The sequence below is a fragment of the Anser anser genome, assembly GCF_964211835.1.
Source record: "Anser anser genome assembly, chromosome: 18".
Lineage (NCBI taxonomy): Eukaryota > Metazoa > Chordata > Aves > Anseriformes > Anatidae > Anser > Anser anser.
In genome coordinates, this window is record NC_139739.1 from 14,932,027 (window position 1) to 14,958,890 (window position 26,864).

At 43.4% G+C, this 26,864-nt stretch overlaps 3 long non-coding RNA genes across 11 annotated transcripts in view; 1 reads left to right on the plus strand and 2 right to left on the minus strand.

The window, feature by feature from the left end:
- The first annotated feature begins 4 nt into the window (after positions 1-4).
- LOC310883725 overlaps positions 5-26,864 on the plus strand; it is a 39,949-nt gene continuing 13,089 nt past the window's right edge. Inside the window, exons 1-6 of one of the 9 annotated variants that reach the window (XR_014573687.1) lie at positions 28-2,286; positions 5,135-5,225; positions 5,592-6,183; positions 6,736-6,844; positions 18,209-18,323; positions 19,817-19,925. This is a non-coding gene — a long non-coding RNA (uncharacterized lncRNA). Of the gene's footprint in view, positions 6,184-6,735; positions 6,845-18,208; positions 18,376-19,816; positions 19,926-26,864 lie in introns of all 9 variants that reach the window. The other 8 variants (XR_014573686.1, XR_014573689.1, XR_014573685.1 and 5 more) reach the window with 8 other exon arrangements.
- On the minus strand, positions 8,806-10,586 carry LOC310883727. The gene is made up of 2 exons (XR_014573694.1): positions 10,446-10,586; positions 8,806-9,513 (listed from the first exon to the last, which is right to left on the minus strand). It is a non-coding gene; the product is annotated as an uncharacterized lncRNA (long non-coding RNA).
- Positions 19,919-26,796, minus strand: LOC310883728. Its single transcript, XR_014573695.1, has 3 exons — positions 25,529-26,796; positions 23,459-23,540; positions 19,919-22,545 (listed from the first exon to the last, which is right to left on the minus strand). It is a non-coding gene; the product is annotated as an uncharacterized lncRNA (long non-coding RNA).

A 26,864-nucleotide genomic window follows, 5' to 3' on the forward strand; every position in this document is an offset into this window, starting at 1 on the left:
GATGACTTGGATGAGGGAACTGAGTGCACCCTCAGTAAGTTTGCAGGTGACACCAAGTTGGGGGAAGTGTTGATCTGCCAGAGGGTAGGAAGTCCCTGCAGAGGGACCTGGACAGGTTGGATCGATGAGCAGAGACCAGTGGTGTGAGGTTCAACATGGCTCAGTGCTGGGTCCTGCACTTTGGTCACAACAACCCCATGCAAGGAAAGGTTGGATGTGGTGCTTAGGGACGTGGTTTAGTGGGTGACATTTATAGTAGGGTGATGGTTGGACCAGATGATCTTGAAGGTCTCTTCCAACCTTAATGATTCTATGATTCTATGAATCTTTGTGATGATGAGACTGTTGCAGAAAGGTGTGGTCAGCAAGGCTGTTGCAAGACATTTTCTCAGAGTTTTGCTAAATGTTTACACTGCTAGGCACCCCCCTCTCCAGTGTGGACAAAACTGCTTGAACTCCTCAGCTGGTTGGATAATAATAGGTAATATCCAAAGCCTTGACCCACAAAAGACAGCAAATAGATAACAGCAGTACAAATACCTGGTTGCAGACAATTTTGACAGTCATGACAGATAAATCTGCTCTGAAAAGCACCTATTGCTGCTGATAATCACCTAACACAAAGATGTGAGTGTTTCAGAATGGTCTGAATGGTGAGTGCATACTTTCCAAGTGGGGTTACGATTGATGCTAAGGAACAGGTATGAGTGGAGCAAGCCTCTCCTTACCTGTGGCTCTAGAACTACTGAGACCAAAGAGGTACCGAGTATTTTGCAGACCTCATTGGAGCATGAACCTGCCCAGTCTCATTTTGAATACAAGTACTTTCTGTCTTGCACAATTGCCTGTGGCAGATTCCACAAGGTACCTCTGTGTTACACTGAGAACCTCCCTCAAACCTTTTGTTTGTTTTGAATCTGCCATCTGATAGCTGAGAAACTATTCCTTAGGTGGCCATTCCCTTCCTCTCATGCTTTTATAGATATCTATCTCATCTCTCCCTTCTGCCTCCTCCTGTCCAGATATCTTTCAGGATGAAGAATTATAGTGTATGTAGCTGTTCTGTGAATAGAAATCACTTTGAACATTTCATCACATTTACTGCCTTTTTTTTTTTTTTCCAAGTTCTGGTTTATCCTTTTTGAGTTGAGGATCACAGAGGTCCACTGGTAATTGCATCATGCTTGTTGACACAGTGACACTCTGTCTTTTGTTATCAAAATTTCTGTTTGTTTTTTTTTTTTCACTGTTAATTTCACTAGGAATCACCATCACCTATGAAAGTTGGTCATTTAATTACCAACACGTTTTGTATACTTTAAACAATTTTTATGAGGACCTTCCCCCTGTTTCCACGATGTCTTAATTTTTTTTTTTTTTGTAACTTTTTAAAACACCTTTAGAAATGAAAATACACTATCAGCTGGATCCACCTTACCCCTCTTTCTATTGACGCCTTCAAAGAACTATACTAGGCTGTAAAGTATGATTTCCCTTTACAAAATGTCATGGACTCTTTCCCATTATATTTTATTTATCCATGGATTCTCTTTTCTATTACAATTTCTATCAATTAGCCTAGTACAGATGTGCTACCAGCCTGTAGTTTCTGAATTTAGCATGGTATCCTCTTTAAAGAAATGAGACCACATTAGCTATCTTCAAGTGTCTTGACATTGAGACATTTTTACATTTCAGCTTGCACACCAATTGTTAATTCAGCAGTTTCACAGTGGAGTTTCTTAGGTGCTCTTGGGAGAATATCCTTTGGTCTTGGTGATTTCTTATAATACCTTTTGATATACTTTATGACCTCCTTCAATATAAGAGAGATCCTGTGCTGGAGTCTCTCGACTTCTTCCATAGTAAAAACAGCTGCAAAAATTGTATGATTTTTTCTGCAGTGCACTTATTTTTCTAAACCTTGATTGTCCCTTTGTATTTTTAGTACTCTTTTTGCCTCTGTGTTTAGTCATGCTGGCTTCCCTTGGTCTTTCTGAAATGCTTTTGGCTAGTGATATGCATTTGTTCAAAGCCCCAGTGTGGTATCTTGAGTTTTTACACCATACCCAAGGATTTTACTTTTCTAACCTTCTTTTATTCTCTCTTTAAACAGGAGAGATAATAAAGAAGAATTTTAATTTAGTGCCCCTTTTTGAAGCTAAACATACTGCAGTAAATTTCTGTTTTTTTTTTTCTTGTTTCTGAAAGTCCAACATAGGTGCTGAATATGAGCACTTCATGACAACTATTACAGATGACTTTCTACAATAACATTTCAGTCAGGTACTGTGCATTGGTTGTGCTGGATGCAACCAAGTTAAGAATTGGTTTTACTCTTGCAGATTCTTTGAGTAATTTTTCTGTTTGACATGGCATCGTGCTGTAATGTGACATTTATCCAATACACTTGAGTGAATAAAGCTGAAAGAGAACAGTACCAATATCAGTTTATTGGTTTCTTTGAGTCTAATGCCATTCACTGTGAGGCTAGCTTAGAATAAGAAGAAAATGACCTCTGGCTTCTGATAATAAGACATGCTTGTGGCTGTGAAAAAAATAGGGCCTTCTAGCATGTAACAATTGCCATTAGCAAACAGGTACTTCTTTTTCACGATCCAGGACAGCTATGGCCAGCATTCCTGAGGACTGAAAGCTGAACAAAATAGTTACAAGTCCACAAGTCCTTGTCTGATTCCATTTTTGACATAAAATTCCTTTGAAATAAATCCTTTTTCCATTACACAAGCTTGACTGTTATGAAAAGAGTAGGTGGGGTTACAAAAATATCTGTCAGGACAGCTCAGTGCAGAATAAATATGAAACAAATAAATACAATCAGCAAAGTAAAAACAACAAGCAAGAGAGCTTCCATACTCCACTTTCCTCTAGTAGAGTGGCAAGTGAGTCATGTAAGAACTCATATTGCCCATTTCATTTATTACTCTAGGCTGACCCATATACCGCTTTACAAGCTTTCCTAATTTTTTTTTTTATTATTTTTTTTTTTTTTTTTTACTTTATGCTCCTTGCCCTCCCTGTACTGTTTGGAAAGTCATTCCATGAGATAATTCCTTAGATGTTTTAGTTTGTTTCTGCCTTACAGTCTAAATTTATTTATGACAGCTTCAATCTTATTATTCTCTAGCTTACATATTCCTTTTGGTCCTTGTTATTTACTTACCCAGTATATTTTAAAGAATCATATCAACCCTGAGCTATTGTTTTGCTAGGTTAAATAGGTCAAGGAACTTGTGAAGTCATTGGAGCCAGAGCCAACACAGCAATGTCTAAAAGCCAGTGGGATTTTTATTCTGCTGTATGTCACAGAAGTGGTATCAGACCACTGAACTTCATATAGGAGTCACATGGCTGACCGTCTAAATAATAGCAATTCTATACTGGTTCTTCTATTATCCTTGAGTGTCCTCCAGTTATGCATTAAAAAATGGGACCCACAATTTCTAACCCTTTGTTTTATAATTCTATCAAAAAGGACTTGATGTTATTTAATTGATTTGTTTTCCTGTGAAAATCAAGTGTCATTACCTTTAATGTCATTTATAGCGATAGATGGCAGACAGCCCTGCTTACAATCAGTATCTTGACACAGTAATTTAACCATTAGGTGCTGTACAGACATAAAAGATGGCATTGCCTCTGCCTTGGGTGTTTGCACAGTTATACATCCTCCCTCTGCCACTGCAGGCTGACCCTTCTGCTATGGCTGAAGGGTCTTAAAGCTGAGATACTGCTCTCCTGTTCTTGTACCTGAGACCAAATAATTCATTTAGCTGTAAGTCAGTCTAACAATTCATTTCTTGCTGTAAAGCTTCCTGGGAGATGAGTGCACCTCTGAGTGCTCAGGAATTCTTTGTGTCCTGGGAGATTCCATTTCAAATGAGCCTTTGCAAGGCTCAGAATGAGTTCAGCCTGCAGTCTGGCATGAACTGTGAATACATTTCAAGCTCAAAGCATCACACAAATTAAGAAGGAAAATGGGATTTTGATACTACCAGCACAAGGAGGATCCTTGAATTCCCAATTTCTGTGGTGTCCTAGCATCCCTTTTTTATTCCTACCATCTCCTCCTCCTCTCTTTCCCCTACTCCTCTGCCCACCCTTCCTCCCCTTGCAACAGTCTGGATGGGATGCTGTCCATCAGGCAGAATTATTTATGAGAGTTCTGCAAATGTAGATGTACTGTTTCCAGCTAATAGAACTCAAATCACTTGCACTGCACCATTAGAGAGGAAACCTACCCAAGTAAATTATATACAGGCCATAAATGGAAGCAGTTGTAGTGTTTTTATGAGTCTATAAAACTCTGGAAGTTTATTGCTATTGAACAAACATGTAATCTGATTCTTAAAGCTGAATATTAGAAACCAATAAGGTCCAAAACCTGCATTTACCTTCAGATCTATTACCATGCTGATCATACCATGGAAATTATTTTTCAGTGGCAAGTTTTGAGAACCATTAATAAATCCAGGACTACTTTCTAGAATATCTGTCAGCTGCCCAAAACATGGGGCAATACCAAAATTCAATGGAGTGAAGAAGTTGCTCCAGCTTAGTATGCTCTTGTCTCTAAAGAGGTCCTTTGAGGACTTCAGTGAAGAGCTGAAAAGCAATTGAAAGGTATTTTGAACTTCTTAAATTCAGTCTTCTGCAGACTGCTGCCTGTGAAGAAGTGAAAGCACAAAGTTTTTTTTTTTCTGTTTCATGAAGAACATGCTGATAAAACATTGCATAAACAAACAAACCCAGGCCAAGATGGAATATTTGAAGTTGGGGTTGTTGACCTGACTTGCAAGTGTTTGTAAGGCATTGTCAGTGCAGCTGATTTTTCTAAGTTTTGGTGAGATTCATCTGAATAAAAATGTATGTGCAGCTGTGCACTGAGCTGAGCTATGCCCTGTGGTGATTAGTGGTTCATCAGTTCTGTGGAGGCAGGAAAGTTATGTGTGATCAAACCTCTGATTCATGATTTCTTTTCTTCATGTTTCTGCCCCATATTGTTATTTTTACATGCACTGTTTCCATTTGAAGACAGACTGGCCTTTCAGTAGGGTGAGCTAATAGGAAGATGTTTGAACTGCTCAATGTCTATGTTTTCTCTCTTTTTCAGGGATATTCAAGGCTTGTGACACTTTGTTTTTGTTCTCATGGCCTACAGTTTTGTGCCAGCAAGGCTGCATCTCTGGGAGCAGAGGGAGCAGGTACAGCTCTCAGGGAGCATCTCTGAAGGGTTAGAGGAGAACCTCTGGGCTGCCAGCTGTGGATAGTGTCCCCTCTGTCAGACCAGTTCTTTGTGTCTAGGAAACTTTGCTCCTGTAGTGCCCCACTGCTCTGGAACCAGCCTACCTTTCCAGATGCATCTTGCTTTGGTAGGACAAATGCATATCAGCCAAGGGAATGAGAATAAATCATTGCAAACCCTTGCTGGGGGAGGATTCAGAAAAGAAAGGGTAGGGACAGCCTTCCTGCGCTGTTCCAGCGTCTGTTCTGGAGGGACTGGAACAGCGTAAGCCCTTTGCTCAATCATGAAGAGCAGGGAGGGCCTGAATTTGGTCTTCTGGTTACAGGTTTATTCCTAAGGCCTTCCAACAGCAGCCTGGATGCCTGGTGAATATATGGAAAAGCTGAATGTCTGCTGTGACGTGGCCCTTTACACAAAGTGTGCTGGAGTGATGGTTGGCATGAACAAGGTGACATGCATGTGGGAAGGGCCTGGAGCGGGAGGATGGAGTGGGTTGTGGTTTAGTGCTTGCACCCCTGTGTGTGCCAGATGAAGCCCAGTATGCTGGTAACTGGTGGAGCCCCTAAGGCCATGGGTGGATCTAATAGCGGCAGTCTAGACATATCTGACATCAAGTAACATTTTTCCTGTTTCCTTTGGAGAAGGAGTTATTTTCCTGGTTAAATGCTGAGATAGATAATATATGGAGGACACTTCAAGTACTTTGAGATATTTTTATAAATGTTTGGTGGTTTCTTACACTCAAGCAAGGGCAACAACAGACTCCTGAAGGCCATTTAACTGTCTCCGTTTGTTATTAGATGCATCCTGGAGAATCCTCCAAGCTCCCCTGCAGAGCTGACTCTGTGGCTGGCCACTTGCATCTGTATCTGGAGAGCCAAAAATCTCTCTCAAGATGAAAAATTTCCAACTCATTGGTACTAACAGCAATCCATAATAATTTAGTAGTAACAACAGCAACAGTAGGTAAAGCACTGTGGTGGTGATGATAAGGGAGAATCAAAAACAAGGAAGCCTGTTTTTCTAGCTAAGGGAAATATTTCAGTGACCAAAGATCAACTCCCCACTCTTAGCTGAGTTGGAAAATCATTTCAAGTTTAGCTGTCACGAATAATTAGCTCCAAATATATCATTGAAGAGAGAGTCAAATTAACGGATAAGAAGTTGGAGAATTTGTTCCAGCAAGGCATCTTCAGTATACATGGTTTGAGGGGGCATCAGTGATTCCCCAGTCAGCAGTGAGCTCCCGTGGCCCTGTGATGGTGTGCGGAGCAGGTCAGCAGGACTCAGACCTCACATCCAGCTGGAGAGGGGCAACAGCTTGCAGGAGCTGAATGCTGCAGTCGTTCTGCAAATGGCCAGTTCTATCCTGCAGCTCCTAGTCATGGTTTTGGAGTCTCTATAGATGTTTTTCTTACTGAAGAACCAGTTTAATTTTAGGAACACTTTTTTTTTTTTTATGTTCCCAGCGCATTATGAAATGCACATGGCGGCAGCTGTTAAGCCTAATGAAACCCACAGCAGGGAAGAAAACAAAGTATCACCTACAAAAAGAACAAGCAGGGAATGTGGACAGATGTAAGTGGCTGATAATGGTGGATTTCCAAACAATATAGCCTTTTTTTATAATTTCACTGTGGGGAAGAAGAGAGACGACTGGGATGAATGAGGCATGTGACTCCTAATTACCAGAGAGTTTTTTTCAGAGCAACAGATCTTTCCCTAAGGAAATGCCTCCAAATAGCAAGGACAGATGAACTTTCCTTGCACAGGATTAACAGCAGGGAAAGCGTGGCTACCCTGGGTCCCTTTGTGCACCCACTAGAGCAGAACCATGATAAAGGCTCAATCTAAAGGGATGCAGGAAGTAAATTTACAGATGGATAAGGGAAAATGCAAGCATAATGATTCAGTTACTTTTGTGCGGAAAACAATAAATACAAAAGGTAGAACGAACAATGTTTGCTCTCTCAAAAGTAGGACAAGGGAATAGTGGAAGGGAGAGCTGTAAATGTTCTGGTTGTGCAGCTGCCCACAGCCTTCATAAAAAATGAAACTCATCAGTGCAGGCAGGGACTGGAGGTGTCCAGCAATGTCCAGTGAAGAATCCACAGTGTGAACTCCTTTGATCCCGGCTGTCAGGATGCCTGCAGTACAGAAGGCATCTGCCAGACATTCACTTTCTAATTCTGCAAAGCTGTCACCAACTCTATTACCACTGAGTTGCTGAACACATGGAAATACAAACTCAGTAATAACGGTAAGCAGCAATGTTAGACTGAAGAAAGGCGTCCCTGTACAAGGACTGTCAAGCCATCCTAACAACACTGGGCATAATTAGGCCATTGGTAAAGAAGCTATGAAGCAGAAGGTGTTATTGCCTAGGGAACAAGGGAGCTAGTACTCAGCAGGGCAATGAGGCCAAGCAGTACTGTGGCATTCCCCATGTAAAGAAATAGGGGCAGAAGCTATGCTGAGGTTTAGGCAGCATGCAAGAAGTTAGACGTAGACACTGATGCAGCCTACGTGACAGCTGGAACGCACTGCTCCATTAGTCCTGGTGGAGGAAGGACTGGTGAGTCTTTCACTAGAGTCCTCCTTTCTCCTGTGGAAATTTTGCAGAGTGAGCAGCATCCAAACAGCAGTGAGGAAATGTCAGCAGTGAGGCTCTGCATCCAGCACAAATTACTGAACCTTTGTGAAACATGCTTTTCATTTACTGTGCCTGGGGACCCATGCCTAGGTAAAGAAAGACCAGTCTTCTACAGAGCATGTTCAGAAACAGTGTGAAGAGAGCTTGAAAACCGTGAGACCCCTAGTTTTAACCAAGGCTTCGCAAGGCTTACCCATCCTGGAGACCCACACAAACTGCCACAGATGACACTTCTACTTCTGTGGGAGCTAGTTATTTTTCTGCTGAAAAGTTTGATCAGCCAGTTTTATGTAACACATTTTCTAAGGGAAAAAAAAAACAAAAAACTGTACTTTGATTGTGCAACTGGTCAACTTATTTAACTCAGATGGTTCAGGGATAAGCTTCATGTGACACTGAGATGGGGATAGAATCTGTATTTGTATGATGTGCCAGAAAAATTGAGTCAAGTGATGGTGGTCACGTTTTGAGGCTCCTGAACTCCATAGAGGCTGTGCAGGAAGACAGAAAGAATAAAGACAGGTGCAGGTACAGACAGATTAATCCAGGAAGCATGTCGTGAATTGGGGTCTGGGACTCGGAAACTCAAGAGAAATAATACAGGATGATGTATGTGAACAAACTTGTTCTGCCAGGAAAGCAATCTGTGTATCTCTCTGGTGGTTGATTAAGCTCTCAGTTGTAAATATTTACCCTACTTCCGTGCATTTAAGAATTGAAAGCAAGATAGCTATGACACAATTGGGTTGCACTTGGCTTGGAAACTGAAACCAAGTACTGAGATAATAGCATGTGGAAGTGTGTAATAGAGATGCTGGCAGTGGTGCCAGGGCATGCATTAGCCTGTTGAGGTCACGGCTGCAGGAGCTGTACATGTCAGGCTGGCAGGGTGGGCTGGAAGGAGATAGATGGATCTCTCCGGTGTGAGATTCCCACAGGCAAATGGGGAGAAGGGAAAGAGCACAGATAGATCTGCAAGGCTGAGACTGTCAGCTATGTGTGGGTGCTTGTGCACATGGAGGTAAGATGGCCCTGGGTGGCCAAACCAGAGTGGTTATTGTCCCAGGGTGTTCCAAGGGGCAGGCAGCATGGAAGGCCACTGGGTAGGAGATGCTTTGAGACAGGGGATGGGGGTGAGGGACAGACAAGTCTATATCTAATTTCTCATCTCAACCAGGAGGGTGATATAATGCTCACTTCCCCTTGCCTATTCTCACTGCAGACTTGTCTGGAAAAGATGATGTGCAGAATAACCCACAGTGTCCTTCATCACTGTGCCTTGAGGAGACAACCATGCTAATCTGTCCCATGTTTTGACTGTCTTGGGGAGGCTGGGGGGGTGGCATCTCACTGCACCAGCTAGCTGTACTTTTGCTTTGCTCATGATGCAGTTTTTTATGCTAATATTTGGGTTTCCTGGCAAAGAGCTCAAGGATAGAGGGCTAGAAAGTGATGAGAAGAATCACAGTGACTTTCTGTGGGGCACATGCAGCTGGCCCCATGCAGTCAGAAGCGCTGTCCAATATGCTGCCATGTACTCCATGGGACTGCAGCTGTTCATTGTGTTGTTCACCTGGAGAGCAGCAGGTAACACCTGGTGGGGGAAACAGTGAAATCCGCTGTAAAACTGAAATCAAAGAATCACAGAATTGTAGGGGTTGGAAGGGACCTCCAGAGATCATCGGGTCCAACCCCCCTGCCAAAGCAGGTTCCCTAGAGCAAATTGCACAGGTAGGCATCCAGACGACTCTTGAGTATCTCCAGAGAAGGAGACTCCACAACCTCCCTGGGCAGCCTGTTGCAGTGCTCCATCACCCTCACTATGAAGAAGTTCTTTCTCATATTGGTGCGGAACTTCCTGTGCTCCATTTCGTGGCCATTGCCCCTTGTCCTGTTCCCCACAAACCACTGAAGAGAGGTTGGCCATGTCCTTTTGTCTCCCACACTTCAGGTATTTGTAAATATTGATAAGATCCCCTCTCAGCCTTGTTTTCTCAAGGCTGAACAGACCCAGGTCTCTCAGCCTTTTCTCCCAGGGGAGATGCTCCAGGCCCTGTATCATCTTCGTGGCCCTCCACTGTACTCTTTCCAGGAGACCTGTCTTTTTTGTACCGGGGAGCCCAGAACTGGATACAGCCCTCTGTCCCGCAGGTGAGCAGCTGGATCAGCTACTACCCTTTGCAGGGACTTAGGAGGGGGCTGCTGGGCTTCAGTAGGGATAGATTCACACCTCCTGTCTGTCTCCCTCAGAGACTTCCAGGAGCCCCTCAGGCTGCCAATTTCTCACTGCAGCCCAGCCATCTGCTCAAGCAGTTCCTTGAGCAGGGCACACCTGCACCCATGACAGCTCTTTCTTCCCTCAGGACCCAGGGTGGCCTCCAGATTCCAGAGCTCCCCACAGTCACCAGTCTGGACTGCCATGTCACCCCAAAGGGGACCCACCTGGATGCCCCCATGAGCCCAGAGAAGCTGTGTCTCCTCACTCTGGGTTGCTGCCTTGGCCCAGCCACCGCAACGGGTACCCACCATAGTGAATTACACGTTATAGGAGACAGAGTTCCCAAAGCAGAGTGAGAGGATCCTCCCTGCGCTCCTCCCTGCCCCACACATCCTGGTTGCGGCACTCCTTGCTCGCGCCGCTCCCTAGGGCCCGCTTTTATACACTCGGGGAGTACTCACCCGCCCCGGCGAGTGGCTGCAAAATGGCGGCGACGCCCGACGTAAAAACGGCCCGTCGCTGCCGCTCCTGGCTCCGCTTACAGCTCGGCAGCCTCCTTCGTGAGGGCTGCCGGGGCTTGGCGGCTCCCGCGGCTGCCTCAAGTGGCCTCGATGCCGGGAAAAAAGCCCTGCCTGCCTCGCCCCCCCCACCCCCCGCTCTGCTGCAGAACGCGTCTGCACCGGAGCTGATCGCCTCAGCGGGAAGTGTTGTCTCACAGAGGACTTTGCTCCCATCTCACTGCAAATCAGAGTGTCCTAATGCTGTGTTCAACTGAGAATGGGCTGTAACCTTGTCAGGTATTTTTTTTTTTTACTTTGGATGGTTGCTGTTCTAGCCAGAAAACCTCTTTCTTAAATTTGGGATTCATTTTAAATCCTTAATGAAGAGCTCTCTTGGTATCAGTAGGCTTTGTGTTAGCACTTCTTTTAGAGGGAGAGATTAACAAGAGTGGCAGTCATTAAAGGAGCCTGTCCCTTGCTTGTCTGTAGCCTAAAACACCACTGGCAATGACTGCATTGACCCTCAAGCAGTGACCCTTGACAGAAGAGGAAATGTAGCTGCCTTTCTTTGGGGCTGATTTTCATCCTACAATTTATCTGTTCACAAGGAGTGGCTGGCAGTGGATGCAATTTTAGGACAATGATTTTTTTTAAACAAAAAAGCTGTATGCAAAGTATCAGGGCCAGGGAGAAGTGTTGTAGATGTTATCTTAGCTTTTGTGAGGTAGACCTCTTCTTTGAAAGTGAGCACCACATCATCTTTAGAGCATTTCTTGCATGGATTAATGGTCAGCTGGCTGACAAAATAGCAGTCAGCAGGAATACTCATGCAATGATCCTCTTTCTAGTCCTCCAGTTTTTTGTTGGTCTTATTCAGCACTGATTTGGGATGACAACTGTAAAATTATAGTTAATAAATTTATAGTTAACACAGTGATTGTAATAATTTACAGTGAAGATGGCAGATCATAGATACAGAACAATTAGGTTTGATTTGATGGATAGATGTAAAACACAAATACAGACAAGCACACTTAGAAGAGGAACTGTAAATATGGTGGGCACAGTTACAGGGTGGGCTTGCCACTAGCATTGAGGATTGTCAAGATGGCTTTGCTGGGAAGGTCTTTCCATCTGCCACCCAGCTCCAAGGGTGGAAGAAGGGAAGGTGTCTTGATGTGGCTGTCTGTGGCCCACTACTGATACTGCCAGCAGTATCACAGCCCCTGGGAAGTTATCTTTCCAGGTCCTGAGAGCTGCTCCCTTGCACCTCAGGGCCCCAAACTCACTCCAAACTGCAGGAATGGAAAGGTTTCCTGTCCAAATCATTTCCAGAAGAGTATTCTCCTGCCGGTTATCTGCCATCTCTCAGCACCAGGCGAGCTTAAAGAACAGTATTTGTCCCGGTAAAGAATTCAGTTCTTGATTGCAAAATTGGAAATACAGAGTCCTCTGGTGGCCTAAATCATAGTTAGACTGGCTCAGTTTGGTGTCTGGGCTCCTTTACCATCTGCAGAGAGAGGAGAGACCCTCCAGAAGGCAGTGTACTCATCCTTGGGTACCAGTCTTAGGATAGGGTAGGCTGCTCTGGAAACACTTCTCTCTCCATTGTGTATAGAGGGGATCTGGGCAGCTCAGATGAGACATGTAGTGAAAATGAATCCAATTGAGATGGTGAAATCAATCTCACTCAAAACCAAACAGAGGAAATGGGGTGTGAGTTTGTTCCCCCCTGGCTGCTCCAGCCATGGTGGAGGTGGGGATGGAGTGTGCCCTGAGTCCTGGCCTCCTGCAAGGCCCCATCTACCCTGTGCCTCTGATCAAGATGGAGTCTGTCTCCTCTCAGCTCTTTCACTATTTATTATATTTGCCAGGAGTGCATGTATTTTATCAAATAGAGCTTTAATAACTGAATATTCTTCTACCCTTTGCTGTCTGGGTTTGGAATTCCTCCTCTTTCCATGTTTCATGGAGCTTAGTTATGAAACAGAAATACAGCAAATGAGTGTTATGCTCTTCCTGGTCCTTTGTGGATTTGATACTTTTACTCTGCTACATGATCAGTGCATTCCCTTTTACATTAACTAGCCTTTCCTGAGACTTACAACATTTCCATGGCTGTTAAGAAACTTCGTAAGTCATGTGAAAAACAAAGCATAAACTGCCCATGAACTCTTCCACAAAAGGTTCCCACTTGAAACACTATTAACATTAGGGGTATCACACCAGATCTGACAAGCATGAACAAGGCAAGGCTGCTTTAGCTCTGTGTTGCAGGTCCAACCAGCGGCGAGGCCGAGTGTAGATTCCTAGACCAGTCCTTTTTATCCCCTTATTCCTCTATTTTCCCACAGTTATTCCTCCCTAGAACACCTAGATCCCCCTTTTCCCTGCCTTTGATTCCTCTCTAAACACCCAATGTAAGTCCCACACAGTTTCCAAATGCTCTTCTCTGGTATCCCGTTAATGTGCCCCATACCCTCAGGCCCCCGTGCCCTCAGGCCCAAAGGTTCTCTGGCATTACTCATCGTGATGGCTTTCACACCTGGGCAGTGTGGCTGAGGCTGGCCTGGAACAGCCCAAGGGGGGGGGGCCTGGACAGGGGGTCCCATCCCTTGAGTCCATAATTTGGGTTCCCATCTGACTTTGTCACCCCATAGGCTCCTCTGGGCTTGTAGAAATGGGCCTTGCATGTGCTGGTGGCCCCTGTGATGGCCTAGGAGCAGCTGGGGCAGGTGATTTGCGCTCCCCCCTCATCATATCTCTGTGCCCTTTGTGGGGGTGCAGATGAGCTTTTATTACCTAACCCAGCAATTAACACAAAGTATAATCTTGGCATCAAAGTACATTTTCCCTTCCACCCTCAGCTACCTTCTGTCAGTTTTGGAGCCCCTGCCATCACAGATAGAATTTCTGTTTTTTAATGCTACTCTTTTTAGATGGCACAGCCCCCTTTACACTGCTGTAAAGGTCTTTTTGTCTTTTTTTTTTTCTTCCTTCCAGATCTATGCATCCATTCTGCCCATGTCTCTCATCTGCTACCTTAAGGCAGGTTTCATGTCAGTTGTGTCCCACTTAACCTTTTACCCGCTCCTTTAAAATCCTTTTGCCTTGTTTCCAGCTCAGATAGAGTTGTGAAAGATGGTGGAAAAAGTGGAAGAAGGGCCCTCTGTGACCTCTGGATTCAGCATCCTCCCCTGTAGAAGGGATGTGGAAGTGTCAGAGATCTGGTAGGGCTGTGTATGGGAGTCATTAATGTTGCTCAGCTAGAAATGATGAGGAAGCTGAAGCAATTCATCCGTAAGGAGGCAATCTATTTTTGTATAGAAATAATCTATTACTGTGCGCTTAAACTAACCTCTTACCATTCATGTTTTCTTACATGAAAAAGATCAGTACTGGGTGAGAGAGTTGGGCAGAAACTCCAGCAGGTTTGTGGTCTGAAAAGTTAGCGTTATTCTTGTGGAGATTCCTGAAGCATGTCTGTGTAGAGGAGGACCCAGGAGACGAAGTGGGGCTGATAAAGGCAGACTGGCACAGCCATTTCTCCTGGCACTGGTACACAAGTACAACCCTGAGAGGTGTCAGGACTTCCCAGCCTCCTACAGCTCAGCTGGGACCCAGCACCATCCATACATCTGCCTTCCTCCGCCCCGTAAGCATCCAGCTGCTCCCCCTCTGTCCTCTCCGTGTTTGCTCTCATTTTGTACCTTTGCCTACATTTTCCTTGACCTTGATTCTTCCTTTTATTTCTGCAATAGCTGAACTTAAATGTTAGTAATTCCAGGTGGCAAACGATCGCTGACCCATATCCAAGAAATTGCCACTTATTTAAAATCTTGCGGTGAAAGAGCACCAATGAAATCAGATGATGATCTGATCCCATCTTTAATAATTCCAAAGCATGATACATACCCTCAGAGTTATCACTGCCTCTTTGAGCCATCATTGGGCTGAAATGTAAGCAGTTCAGCATATAATAATGTAACACCTGACTTATGTGTTTAATAGCAAGCATGCAGCCAGGAGACAAAAAACAAGCATCAGATCTATAAATTATTAAATTTAAAAAAGGAAAGAAACATCTCTGGCCAGAAATAAGCAAAATGCCTCCTAATAAGCCTTCTGCTGAAATCTCCTGGTGTGTTCGCAACTCACTGACACCCTGCCTTGAATTGTTGCTTCAATTCCTGTTTTGGTTGTCACCATTCTCAATTATTTTAAAAAAGAACCTAAAATAGATTTATGTTTCTCAGATTTTATTAGACAGTAAAAAAGAGAAGTCTGAGCTGCAGCAGTTAAATAATTTATGACCTTTGCTAGAGGGGCACGAAGACCTAAAACAAAAATAAAATACATGTATTGGAAAGAAAGGTTTGGGATCTTATTGTTTTTCCTGCCCACTGTTTTGCTGGATGCAATTTTAAGACACATATTTATTCAATTGAGAAGCTTCTTTGCTGTCACATGGCTACTTATTATCATCATATTCAAACCACCAATTCATAAAAGACCCATCTCGATGGAGCTGATCTCTGCTTCAATTTCATGGTGATAAAGCTAAGTTAGGAAGCAGGTGGTGGGTGTACTTTTTCACATGAAGAGAGATTTATTGTAGGTAGTGTACTTAAGCATTAAGCAATATGTTTCTTTTTCACACAACCTTGAAAATCAATGTTCCCCCACAGTTCCTCCAATGCTGTCATTAGCTGTCCTGCAAAAAAGGCATTGTTAAACAGCCTTTATGCACAGCTTTTATGTAGCAGGTCTTAACTCTGTATCATATACCCTAGTCTCTTTCTGCTGCTCCACGGAGGACTTCAGTGAGGCCCTGAATTGGTTGGGACATCTGCAAGAGACTGCTAGGTGCTGCAAGTGTCAGGGGAACTTCAGTCTGTCTTAACTCTCCTTCAGGGGCCAAATTCCCAAATATAATTCAAGTTTGGCCCCTGACTGATACTATTAAAATCTGAAGATCTTTTCTTTTGTGCCCGGCAGTGCCAGTGCCAACCTCCAGCCTATAGATACCCACACAGGTGTTTTATTTCTGCTCTGAGGACACAGCTACAGCTAAGACAACGTAGATCTACCTGGTGACTTTTTCTGCCAGCCATGGTGAACAGCACCATATGGAATAGATGATGTCCATATTGAGCAAATGTTCAATGGCATGCTACAAAACTACATCGTTTCTCTCCGTGGGACCTAATGTCTGATATAATTTGTGAGCAGGAACAATTCTTTCCTCCTAAATACATATTCTATCTCATGTTCTTGTTAACACCGCTCCCTTTCTCTCTCTTCTTGATAAGTTCTCAGTCACTGACATGTCTTATAGCAATGAGTTTCACAGTTAATTATCTATTGTGGAAACCAATTACAATAAAACAAACAAAATCCTGTTGCAGCTTCTGCCCAGCTTTCCTCATTAGTCTTCAATCTGATGTGTGTCAATAAAGTGTAATTCTGGACGAGCGGAAGTCAAGACTCTGAGTACACCCAATTGTCCTCCAGTTTGCCTAATGTGCTCTTATTCCCCAGATTTCATCTTTTAAGCCATGTCATGAAAATCTCGTTGCTGTTTTCCAAGTCTCTAATCGTTCTGTTAGCTGTTCCTACAGTCTCTCTTATTCTTACTCTCTCTTTTATAAAAGTTCACTTTCAAGCAGAGGTCAGGATAAGGTCGCCTTGCTTGTAGATGCGTTGTCATTGCTGAAGTATTACTTACTTTTGTTTGTGTTTTTTTTTGGCAACAACGTTGTATGATGCTAAAAAAAATTGCACAGATCATAGGACGCAAGACTTAAAGGAGCCTCAGGAGATCATTTAATCTACCACTTGAACTGAAGCAGAGCCAAGGATCAGCCCTTAATAGATGTTTAGTGGGGTTCTCTGCTGCTGTTGTACCAGTACAGCTGTCCCTAGCCTGTTTGCTTCTCTCTCGATGGGCAGTGGTGTGTGCGTGTTTTCTTTCTTTTTTTCTTTTTTTTTTTCTTACCTTGCTGAAATCTTTTTGATGCACAATCAGGTATTCATTTTTTGCTCTTTCACCCTATGCAAGATAGAGAGCAAATTGCTGCTGCTGTCTTTGAAACTGTTCTTACCTTGTGGAGGACTGCTTTGTCTTCCCTCACTTCCCTTCTTTTCTGGAGAATTTCTCCCATTTCAGGCATCGGACCTCTCTTCCTGCTTTCCCTCTAAGCTACCAGCATGATTACTAAAGTGCATTACCAAGAAAAGCCACAGCATTAAGCTGCTGGCCTCCCATCTCCTTTTGGTACATGCCTGTTGTTACTACATTCCAAGATCAAGTTTAGGTTGCTGGCTGCTGTTCATTTGTTTTGTTTTATTGTTGTTGATTTTTGCAAAAGTATCCCACCATTGACTCAACCGAAGTAAGTTTAGATTGTGCTGCATTGCTACGAACTTGCTATTGTATTCATGGATTGATTTCTCCTTACTCAAAATGTATGTGCATGAAACTTGAGTTCAGCAATGGAGTTTTTCCGCTTCTGCAGTCTGGGCAGCTCATTTGTTTCTCCCTACTGCAGATCGTTTCCCCCACAGGTATGATGTTAGTTACTGTTTATAGGGCTGTGCTCTGAACCAGAACAGAGAAGTGAACTAGGTTAGATGTAACACTCTGCAAATAAGGAATAGATATTTTTATTCTGCTAAGGCAGAAGTGAGTAGATGAGAGATGAGGAAAGGGATAGAAAATTCTCAGACCAGCTTTGCTGGCAAGGGTAATTTCACTTGCCTCAATCCCAATCTAAGGTGTCTGCATTTGTCTCTAGAGAATTTGATTGCATTTATTTTGGTTCATGTCTCCAATTCATCAAGATCATGTTCGGTTCCGATCCCATCCTCGAGTCCTTAAAAAACTTCCCAGGGTTTGTATCTCAGAATCCCACAGTTCCTGTTTGTTACTTCCCTTATGAGCTATTGAGAGAGGCTGTGAGTGCACTCTGATGAAAGCTGAGACCACGACAGAAATCGCAACGTGGAAAAAAGTTGTGCAATTCGTATTTTTATACTGTAAAATGTTTTGTATATTTACAAAGCTTAGAAGGTGTTAAGGTTACAAATCATCTGCAGAAGCAGACAGGGAACAGTTTATCCTGAAATACAAATCTTCCTGCTAAGAATATGAATAGAGGTGGTACCCCGATGTGACGGAGGTGCTCACAGGAGATGCAGGCTGAGGGAATTCTATCACAGGAGGTCTGGGAGAACAGTGCCAGGAGTGGCTCGTCCTGCTCTGGGACAAGGGTATGCACACAACTCCTCCAGCTCCTTCCCGGGACTATTTTTTCTAGGAAATACCTTTGATAAAGAGTGGAGGAAGAAAATTTATTGAAGCATCCAAGGTGGGGGGAGGAAAGAGAGCATTATCATAGGGATGGGCCAGCTGGAGAATATTGCCATCTACCAGTTTCCTATGGTGGTAACTCCAGTGTTCATCATGACTGAACTATGTGGGAGATAAATTAGATGTTCCTCTTGTAATGTGATACAAATTTGATTGTGCTTTGTGTTTTATTTCACGAGTCTTTTTTGCTGTTTTCCAGAATTGATAAATACTCCTCTGAACCTCCCCCTGAAGTTAGATATGTTTACTGTTAGGAGCCCATCTGACCAGTGACACTGCTGCTGCTGAACTGGAAACCCAGGGCACTGCGAAAGGTACAGACACTCTGAAGAGATGGCTGTGAGGAAGAGGTCATAGCGCTGCAGGGTGAGGAGGTGTATTTTGGCTATCCGTAGAAGGTCAGGACAAGGTCTGGGCTGATAATTGCCTGTTTTGTGGATGACACAAGCACAAATCAACTGTATTTCCAATGAGCAGGCATCAGGCGTTTATCTCACCTGCCAGGGAACTGCCTGCATTGCCAGAATATGTTGTGTTAATTTTATTCTGTTGTAGTATAAAAGGTAAGAAAGAAAACATCAACTAGCATGCAGCACAAGACAGAGCCCTGTTTGAAAAAGCCTCTGAAGTGAGCTGTGAACTGCCTACAGCAATTGCCCAAGTAATATTTTTAGGGTTGTTTAGCCACCATAGTCATTTCCTGCAGACTGTATTTCCCTAGTACACTTACAAGACTGCCCTGTGGGACTGTGTCATAAGCCTTCATAGAGCCAAGAAATATCACATCTACCACTTTTCCCTATCCTCTAGACCACTTACCCTGCCAAGGAGAGGAAATTAGATTGGTTCGACATGAATTGTTTTTGTCAAATCCATGTGGGCTCTTTCTTATTACCTTATTATCCTCCAGATGCTTATAAACTGCTGCTTAACAGCTTGTTCCAGTAGTTTTCCAGGTACTGAGGTTAGACTGACCTGTCTGTATTTCCCTAGGTTCCTCAATTACCGCCTTTTTAATGGCAAAGGTTCCTCTCTAATTTTCCAAGATGCCTCTCTTCCTCCATGTGCTTTCACAGGCAAAGGCAAATGACTTGGTAACTGCTGAGGCTGCTCCTTTCATGGAGCAGGATGAAATCCCCTTTTCTTTCTTCCTTTCTCAAAATTAATTGCATTAATAATTGCTAAAAATATATATATTTTTAAGTGAAGGATGCACTGAATACTTAAGCTTTCTCAGTATCATGCATTATTTACACTCTGTGAAACTATCCAAGAATTTATTTAATTTTCCTCATTCTTAAATATTTATCTTCTTGCTACTTTTTTTTGTCCCTTTCTCATTCACTTCTCTCACATACTGACCTTCTTCTAATATATTCTCACATTTAGTTTCTACTTGTGTTATGTTCCCTTTATTGTTTCCAAGTCACTGAAAGTTACACAATTCAACCAAAAGCTTCTCCTAGTACAATTACTGTTTATCTCCCGCATTAGGGTTGTTTTTCATTGTACTTTTAAAACTCATTATTAGGTATCTTTCATTCCTTTTTCTCTTATGCTTTTTTCCCATTAAATCATATTTTCTAAGTTTCTTGAGTTTGCTTCTTGGACTTTCCATTCACAAGGGGCTTTTAAAGGGTTAAGGATAATATTAGTATCCAGAAAATCATCCGGAAGAATCTAAAATATCCCGTGTGAATGTTCTTTGAAAACAATTTAGAATGACAAATGTTCGTAAGGAGTAACCTACACAGATGGAAGTGAAGAGCTTTGCAAACCAAACTGCCTCTTACTCTGTATGTTGCAGATGGGTCCTTCCTCCAGCCCTGCTACCACTCCAGAAACTTCTCCAAGTGTAAAAATCACAGTTGCCAGCAAGGACCTCCGAGAAGTCTCTTTTTTTCACCAGGTCTGAGGTGTGTTACCTTCGGTCCTGCAGGCTGGGACTGTGCCCTGCCATCCTCACCCCACACTACAGCAGGCTCTGGGCTAAAAATGAGCAAAGCCTGGATCTTTTTTCACTCCAACTCTACAGGGAGGCCTTGGGAATCTGCCTTCCCCATCCCTGTTCTCTCTGTGCCAAGTGATTTATGGTCTGCTGGTGAGCAGAACGTGACTGTAAACAGCCCAGCCCCTTTCTAAAACTGACAGCCTTTCTGGCCACTGGGGAGCTGTTTCTTTTTAACTACACATCACAATGTCTTTAGCAAACATCACGATTTTCACTCCTAGCATTCAGTACTGATGTATCAATAGACTTGTCCTACATGTGGTTGGACAGTCCTTCTGCTTGCCAAAGTGCTGCTTGGGCTCCAGATCTTCAGTTACTAAATTACTTTGTGCCTTCAGACTACTTTTGGAGGTTCTCCTTTCCCAAATCTCTGGATGACTCTCATTGCATAGTGCAACACCGTCTTTCAAGGAACTGAAGAGGTGGAGATGGTTCATTACCTTGAACGTTAAAATGATTCAGGTCCTTCCATGGCTTCTAGCTGAGACCCAGAAGAGGCCAGCAGTGTGCAAGAAAGAATGGAAGAAAAGATTTCCTGCCAGTCACCCAAGCAGCAAAGTTATTCAGTATCTAATATTTGCTTAATGACAGTCAAATCCTGCCTGAAATGGCAGAGGTGTCATTATAAACTCTCTAGTCCTCCCTTCTTGGAAGCTCTTCCTTCTGTACATACAGCTTGCTCATGAAAAGCTAGAAGCTGGTGGATCTTTCCCACATCGTGCTTAACTGTCTGCTCTGAGGGTTTTGAGCTTCTATACAAGCATCAGTGCCCTTTTAAGCCTGTGGACCACCTCTTTACTTCATCACAGACCCAACCTCACTTGACAATCTGAGAGAATGTAGAAGATGCTGCCACTGGAGACACTGCAGGGAAAGCAATGAAATCTGGTGATGAATTATATATGGAGAAGTATCAAATACCAGAATGTGATTCAGCTCTCCAGAATGAGAATTCCTCTGCTTCTCCCTAATTTGAGAGCCGTCAGCCTAAACACACCACCTGTCCCACCTAATTGATGCACAAATCTGTGATGAGGAGGTTTGTGCTCTGACAAGCAGCACTGCAGCTTTGTAATTCTGCTTGCTTTGCAGCAGCTTGAGATCCTGGACCAATTTTCTGGTAGTAGTAAAGGGATCAAAAGAAGGTACAAACTGGGTTCTTCAGAAAATTATAGCCTATCACTCTCAGCATCATACAGTTTCTTACAGGTACACGTTAAAAACAAAATCTTCCTCTTGTTTTCATGGAGGTAAATTTTTGGCATAAAGCAGTACGAAAACATACTGAAAGCCTCTGAGGTTGAATGTGACATGCTTCACAGTAGGATCTACACTCCCTGGGGAGAGAAACCAGTGCAAAACAAAGCAAGAGGAAGTCCTAAAAAGGATATTTGCCAAAGTAAAAGCAGGCAACTTCCTGTACAAAATATGTTTGTTCCTAGGCCACAATGATAAAGTAGGTTTGATCTCTGCCTGCAGCTCATCTTAAATTGGAAATGAATATCCCTAGACATTTGTATGAGTATATTAAAAACAAACCAAACCCCAAACCCAACATGACTCTTTGGGATGTAGGAAGAGTGGTAGCATGGGAAGTGTGGCATAGCTTTGTTCGGAGTTTTTGCGAAAGTATGCATGCTTAATAAATGTGAGTCACAAAGTACACAGTTAATGGTTCAATTGTCTGTGAATATTTCATAAAATTGTTATTTGAAAAATATTTGTTAGTGCCGAGATTGTTATGTGAATTAGTACACTGATTAATGACCTGGCTGAACAAAGATCTGACAATTTGAGACTATTCATTTAGAAATGACAAGTGCAGGTCATGATGAGCAGATAGGCAGGAGCAGGGGAAGGAAAAAGGGGGAACTTGTAAAATATTAAGTATGAAAAGGACTTGGGAGTCTGATGGAAACATATGGAATGTGAATGTCCAATGGTATACAAAAGCAACATTTACCCAGGATCTGGATTTTATTCTGAAGGTATGTTTCCATCTCAGTGAGTAATTGGAGGAATAGTTGCCAAAAGGTATACTTCATCTTCTGTGCAGGCTGCCTTCATGGCGTACATACTGGGGCTGTTTTTGTATAGGCATCTTTCAATGATCCCTGGGCTCGAACTCTACAGCCTTATGTCCATACCTAATAATTTCTTATGGTTATGCACATCCAGACAGTAAATGATACTCTAGTGTTAAAAATCAGCTTTCCTTCCATTTCCGTCTCTGCAATAAATAACTGTTAAGTGAGTCTAGTAGCCCCTTGAAGTAGCAGAAGAGATCAAATATGTACAAAATAGTTTAATAAAACAAGCCCTTCTCAAAAGAAGAAAATAAAATATGCAATCCTTGCAGATGATGGATTCAGCTTCTTTGAAATGATATGATTTACAATTATTTTTGCTCACTACCTGCAGCAGTCTCTGACTTTGGCTTTATGTTTGAATGGCTTTCCTGGAGACAAGGCATGACCACAAGATGGTTCTGCTCAGAGTAGTAGCCGCCGCAGATGCAGAAGAGTCTAAAAAGAGAGGAAACATAATGATACTTCCCCAATATCTCCTTGTAGCTTCCAGTGACTTGCAGCACAAGGACCCCATGAGAGAAGATGGTATCCCTGTGTTTAATAGTTTTGGATAGTTTTTTCATCAGTGGATTTTTTTGAGGATTCGCGTCCAATTTTAGCCTTTGCTGCATTTGGTGATGGTGAATTATCTTCTGTTGGTTTAGTTTGCCACCATCTATGCTAGTCCAACGCCCCTTGTTTCCTGTACTGTATGAGTTATTTACCCTCTCTAGTCCACTCCCAAATCTCATTATTTTCCCCTCACTTTTTTTTTATATAAATGAAGAGATCTACTGTGCTTCTTATTCCAGACTTCTGATCATATACGTTGCCTTGTCCCTGACCCTTTTCCAGCACTACTCCATCCTTTTTGAGATGCTGACTCAGTGTTAAGGATGGGATGCAGATACACCAGTGATGTATGCAGTGACATAACTCTCTTTTCAGTTTTGCTCTTTTTTCCTTCCTTAATACGTTCCAACATCAATTTCCTTTCTCTCTGAGTTGATATTTTCATGAGACCATGTGTTATAAAACACCAAATCTCTTCATCCACTGTGTCTTCAAGAACTCTTTCCTGAGCAGTAATAGCTATCTGAAAACCTATCATTATGGATGTAAATGTGGGGTTTTTCTCCTCATGTTGCATAATTCTATGTTTACTATGCCAAATTTCAACTATCATTTTCTCATCTAGTCAGGGTTTGCAGAGTTCTCTGTGATGGTCTCTTTAAAACTCTGAATCAGTTAATACCAGCAGCGCTATTGTCTTGCCATTCATGGTCCTTTCCGATCATTTACACGTATCCCAAGCCACTGCTGACTTCTAGCATCTGGTATGTTATTTTCCCATCTTTTAAGCATCTACCTGTTTATGTCAGGACAGCCCTTCCATCCCGAGGTGGCTTCATTTCTTCAATTGTCTCTGGTGAGGAGCCCTCCTGGGAGAGCTATGGAAATGCAAGGAGAGTATTAGGGGATCTTTGCCACCCCCGCACCCCATCCCCCATATTTTTCCCCCAAATCCTAATAGACCTGCAAGGCATATTTTTTTTCTTTGATTCACCCACATATCATAATTCTCCGTATGTCTGTTTTTTAGAATAGTTTCAACCAGACCCCATTGGTGTGTGCTTCTCTGACAATTCAGGAACACTTTTTTTAAAATCTGGATCATACTTCCTGTTTTCCAGTACTCTTACTACTGAGGCAGTTTAAAAGGGAGAAATTATACATCACTGCTAATACTTCAGCTCTTTCAGCCTTAATTTCCTCCGGAAGTGTTGGATTGAAGAAGGATTTAACCTTAGGCTTTAGATGTCAAGACGTTAGCTCTGAACTCAGATTGAAAAATCTGAGCCACAGCTAGTCTTGCCCTCTAAAACCACTGGAGAGCCTTGAGCCTCTGCAGATGTTCCAACACCATCTTTTTTTCTCTATTGGTTGTAAAGGGAACCTGCAGCAAGCAGTGTCGGCACAGACAATTAACCTGGATGTGTCTGAGTCACAGCAGGTGAATCCCACCCTCAGGATTCCTGTTCTTTCCAGGAAGCCACTCACTGCTGTGACAATCAGCAGGTCCTACATGGAACTCTGTATTGCGTACCGTTTTGTCTGGAGACCACTCATGTTTCAAGGGTGCTGTAGAGTAAACTGGCTTCCCCATAGAAAGACTGAATTGTTGCTCTTTGTCTTTCCTATTTCTGACATCGTTCTTTGGCACTCTATTCTACATGACTATTTAATTCCTGGATTCAGGTTAGTTTAAATGGTAACCTTATATAAACTATTGAATCTTTCCATGCTTAATTTGTGCTTCTGTTGTCTGTCATTGAGGTAGTGTAACAAGTGTTTGTTTTATATGTGAGGCTTATTGGTTTAGAGGCTGCAGTGCAGTGAGTCTTGTCAGGTATAAGCCAGAATCCAGCAACCTTTAATTGAAACTGTTTCCTTTAGTTTGCTTATATGCCAGCATTGAGTTTTGGAGTTGGTTGTGAATGGGCTTTTTTCTTTCTTTAAAAAAGAAATAATCCTAGTTGCTTATGTTTTTTGTCTCTTACATAGGGCTTGGTTGTTTGGTGTTTTGTTGTTGTTTGTTTCCATTTGTTATTTCTACACTTTCATTTAGCTCTGCTTTCAGTTTATTTCTGGGGAATCCTGTCCTCCTATACCAAGATCTAGTGTTTGTGTTGTTTTGCATCACAGAGAAGGAAAAAAAAAAAAGCAAATATAGGAAAGATGAGTGTTATGAGCTTGTGTTTAATAGACAAGTTTTTCTCTTAAATCTACTGCTGTAACTTGGATATTACATTACTGTGCACACCTGGGCCTATCTACACTGAAGGTGATGTGAAAGTCACTAAATGACTTTTGGTACTTTCAAGAAAAATATTTTATTTTTACTGTGCAGAATATCTGTACTTAGTTCTTTTTCAGCTGCTCACCATCTGATAACCAGCTTTCTCTTTTTCAGTCAAGTGTACACTTCTAAACAAATCCTGTGCTTTTGATCTTCCAAAATGAAAAGTAGTTCCTCTTCACGTTTGTAGCTCACTTGACTGATAAAAAACAAACTTCTTTGAATCTCTCCTAGTTGTCTTTTCATTTCTGGAATGCTCCAGTCCTTGATCTGCTGAGCTGCTCTGTCTCCTCACCGCATCCTCACTCTTCTGCTTCAGGATGCGCTCCTGTTTAGGCACTACATCTGCTTGGTGCCATATCGTGTTCCTAGCTGGTGATTAATGAGCAGTCTGAGCGTGTGCTTGCAATTATGGTGAAAATAAGCATCTCTTACTGGAAAGATACAGAGAGGGGAGGATCTGCTCATCTGATGAACTGAGTTGCTATATCAGCTTATTCAAAGTGGACATTTCCAAGACGCTGAAAACTGCTGATTCATATAGCTTCCCTCCCATGCTGCTTACCTCTTCACACCTACCTGCAGGCTGCATTGGTGGCCAAGGGTAATGGGAGGGGATATCCAGCTGATTCCATGAGAAGCTTGGCCACCTTACAGAAGAGGCTTTATGGTATGTTTGTTGCTGTGGAAGACACGAGCCAGTGACCACGGAGGTCTGATCCAGCCTCTTGCCTCAGGCCCCTTTGGAGGGAGCAATGCAGCACGTTGGCAAGAATCTTACTTGTCCTCAGTCCTTCAAACACATGGATGTCTGACCCTACATGCAGTGTAATCATTCTTAATGCAGATTAGAGAACTCTGTTTAATAACAATGAACAGGAAAACTTTCTCTGGCCTTTCTGAGTAGCTGCTGGGGCTCTGACCCATGAATGGCTAAGAGGTCCTCGGAATGGACATCTCTGAGTGCCAAATGCCAACCTGTGCTAGGTAACCTAGAGGAGGTTAAGAACAGGCTATCGCTGTGACAAAATGCAATAGCTTGCAGTTTGTATTGGCTTTACATGGCAAGGTTTTGGTAGTGGAGGGGCCACAGTGGTGGCTTCTGTGAGACGAGTCCAGAAGCTGCCCCATGTTAGATAAGGGCCAGTTTCAGCCAGCTCCAAAGGGATCCGCCACTGCCCAGAGTCAAGCTAATAAGCAATGTTATTTGTGCCTCTGTGAGAACAGATTTAAGAAAGGGAAAAAACAAACAAACAAAAAACTGCTGCATAACAGCAGCTGGGACAGTGAGGAGTGAGAACCAGCCCTGCAGACACCAAGGTCAGTGCAGCAGGAGGGCAGGAGGTGCTCCAGGCATGCAGCAGAAGTTCCCCTGAGGCCTGCAGAGAGGCCCCTGGTGGAGCAGGCTGTCCCCCTGCACCCATGGGTCCCACACGGAGCAGATCTCCACGCTGCAGCCCGTGGAGGAGCCCCCGGTGGAGCAGGTGGATGTGGCCTGGAGGAGGCTGCGGCCCATGGAGAGCCCCCGCAGGAGCAGGCCCCGGGCCGGAGCTGCAGCCCGTGGAGAGGAGCCCACGCAGGAGCAGGGGTCTGGGGGGAGCTGCCACCCGTGGGGGACCCGTGCTGGAGCAGTTTGCTCCTGGGGGATGGACCCTGTGGTACAGACCTGTTTTGGAGCGGTTCCTGAAGAGCTGCTGCCTGTGGGCAGCCCCCGCAGGATCTGTTCGGGAAGGACGGCATCGCATGGGAGGGACCCCACGTGGAGCAGGGGCAGGGAGTGACCGTGAAGGAGCGGCCGAGGCAAAGCATCAGGGACTGACCGCAGCCCCCATTCCCCTGTGCTGCTCAGGGGGAGTATGTAGAAGAGGGTGGATGGGGGGAAAGTGTTTTTAGTTTATTTTCTTTATTTCTCACT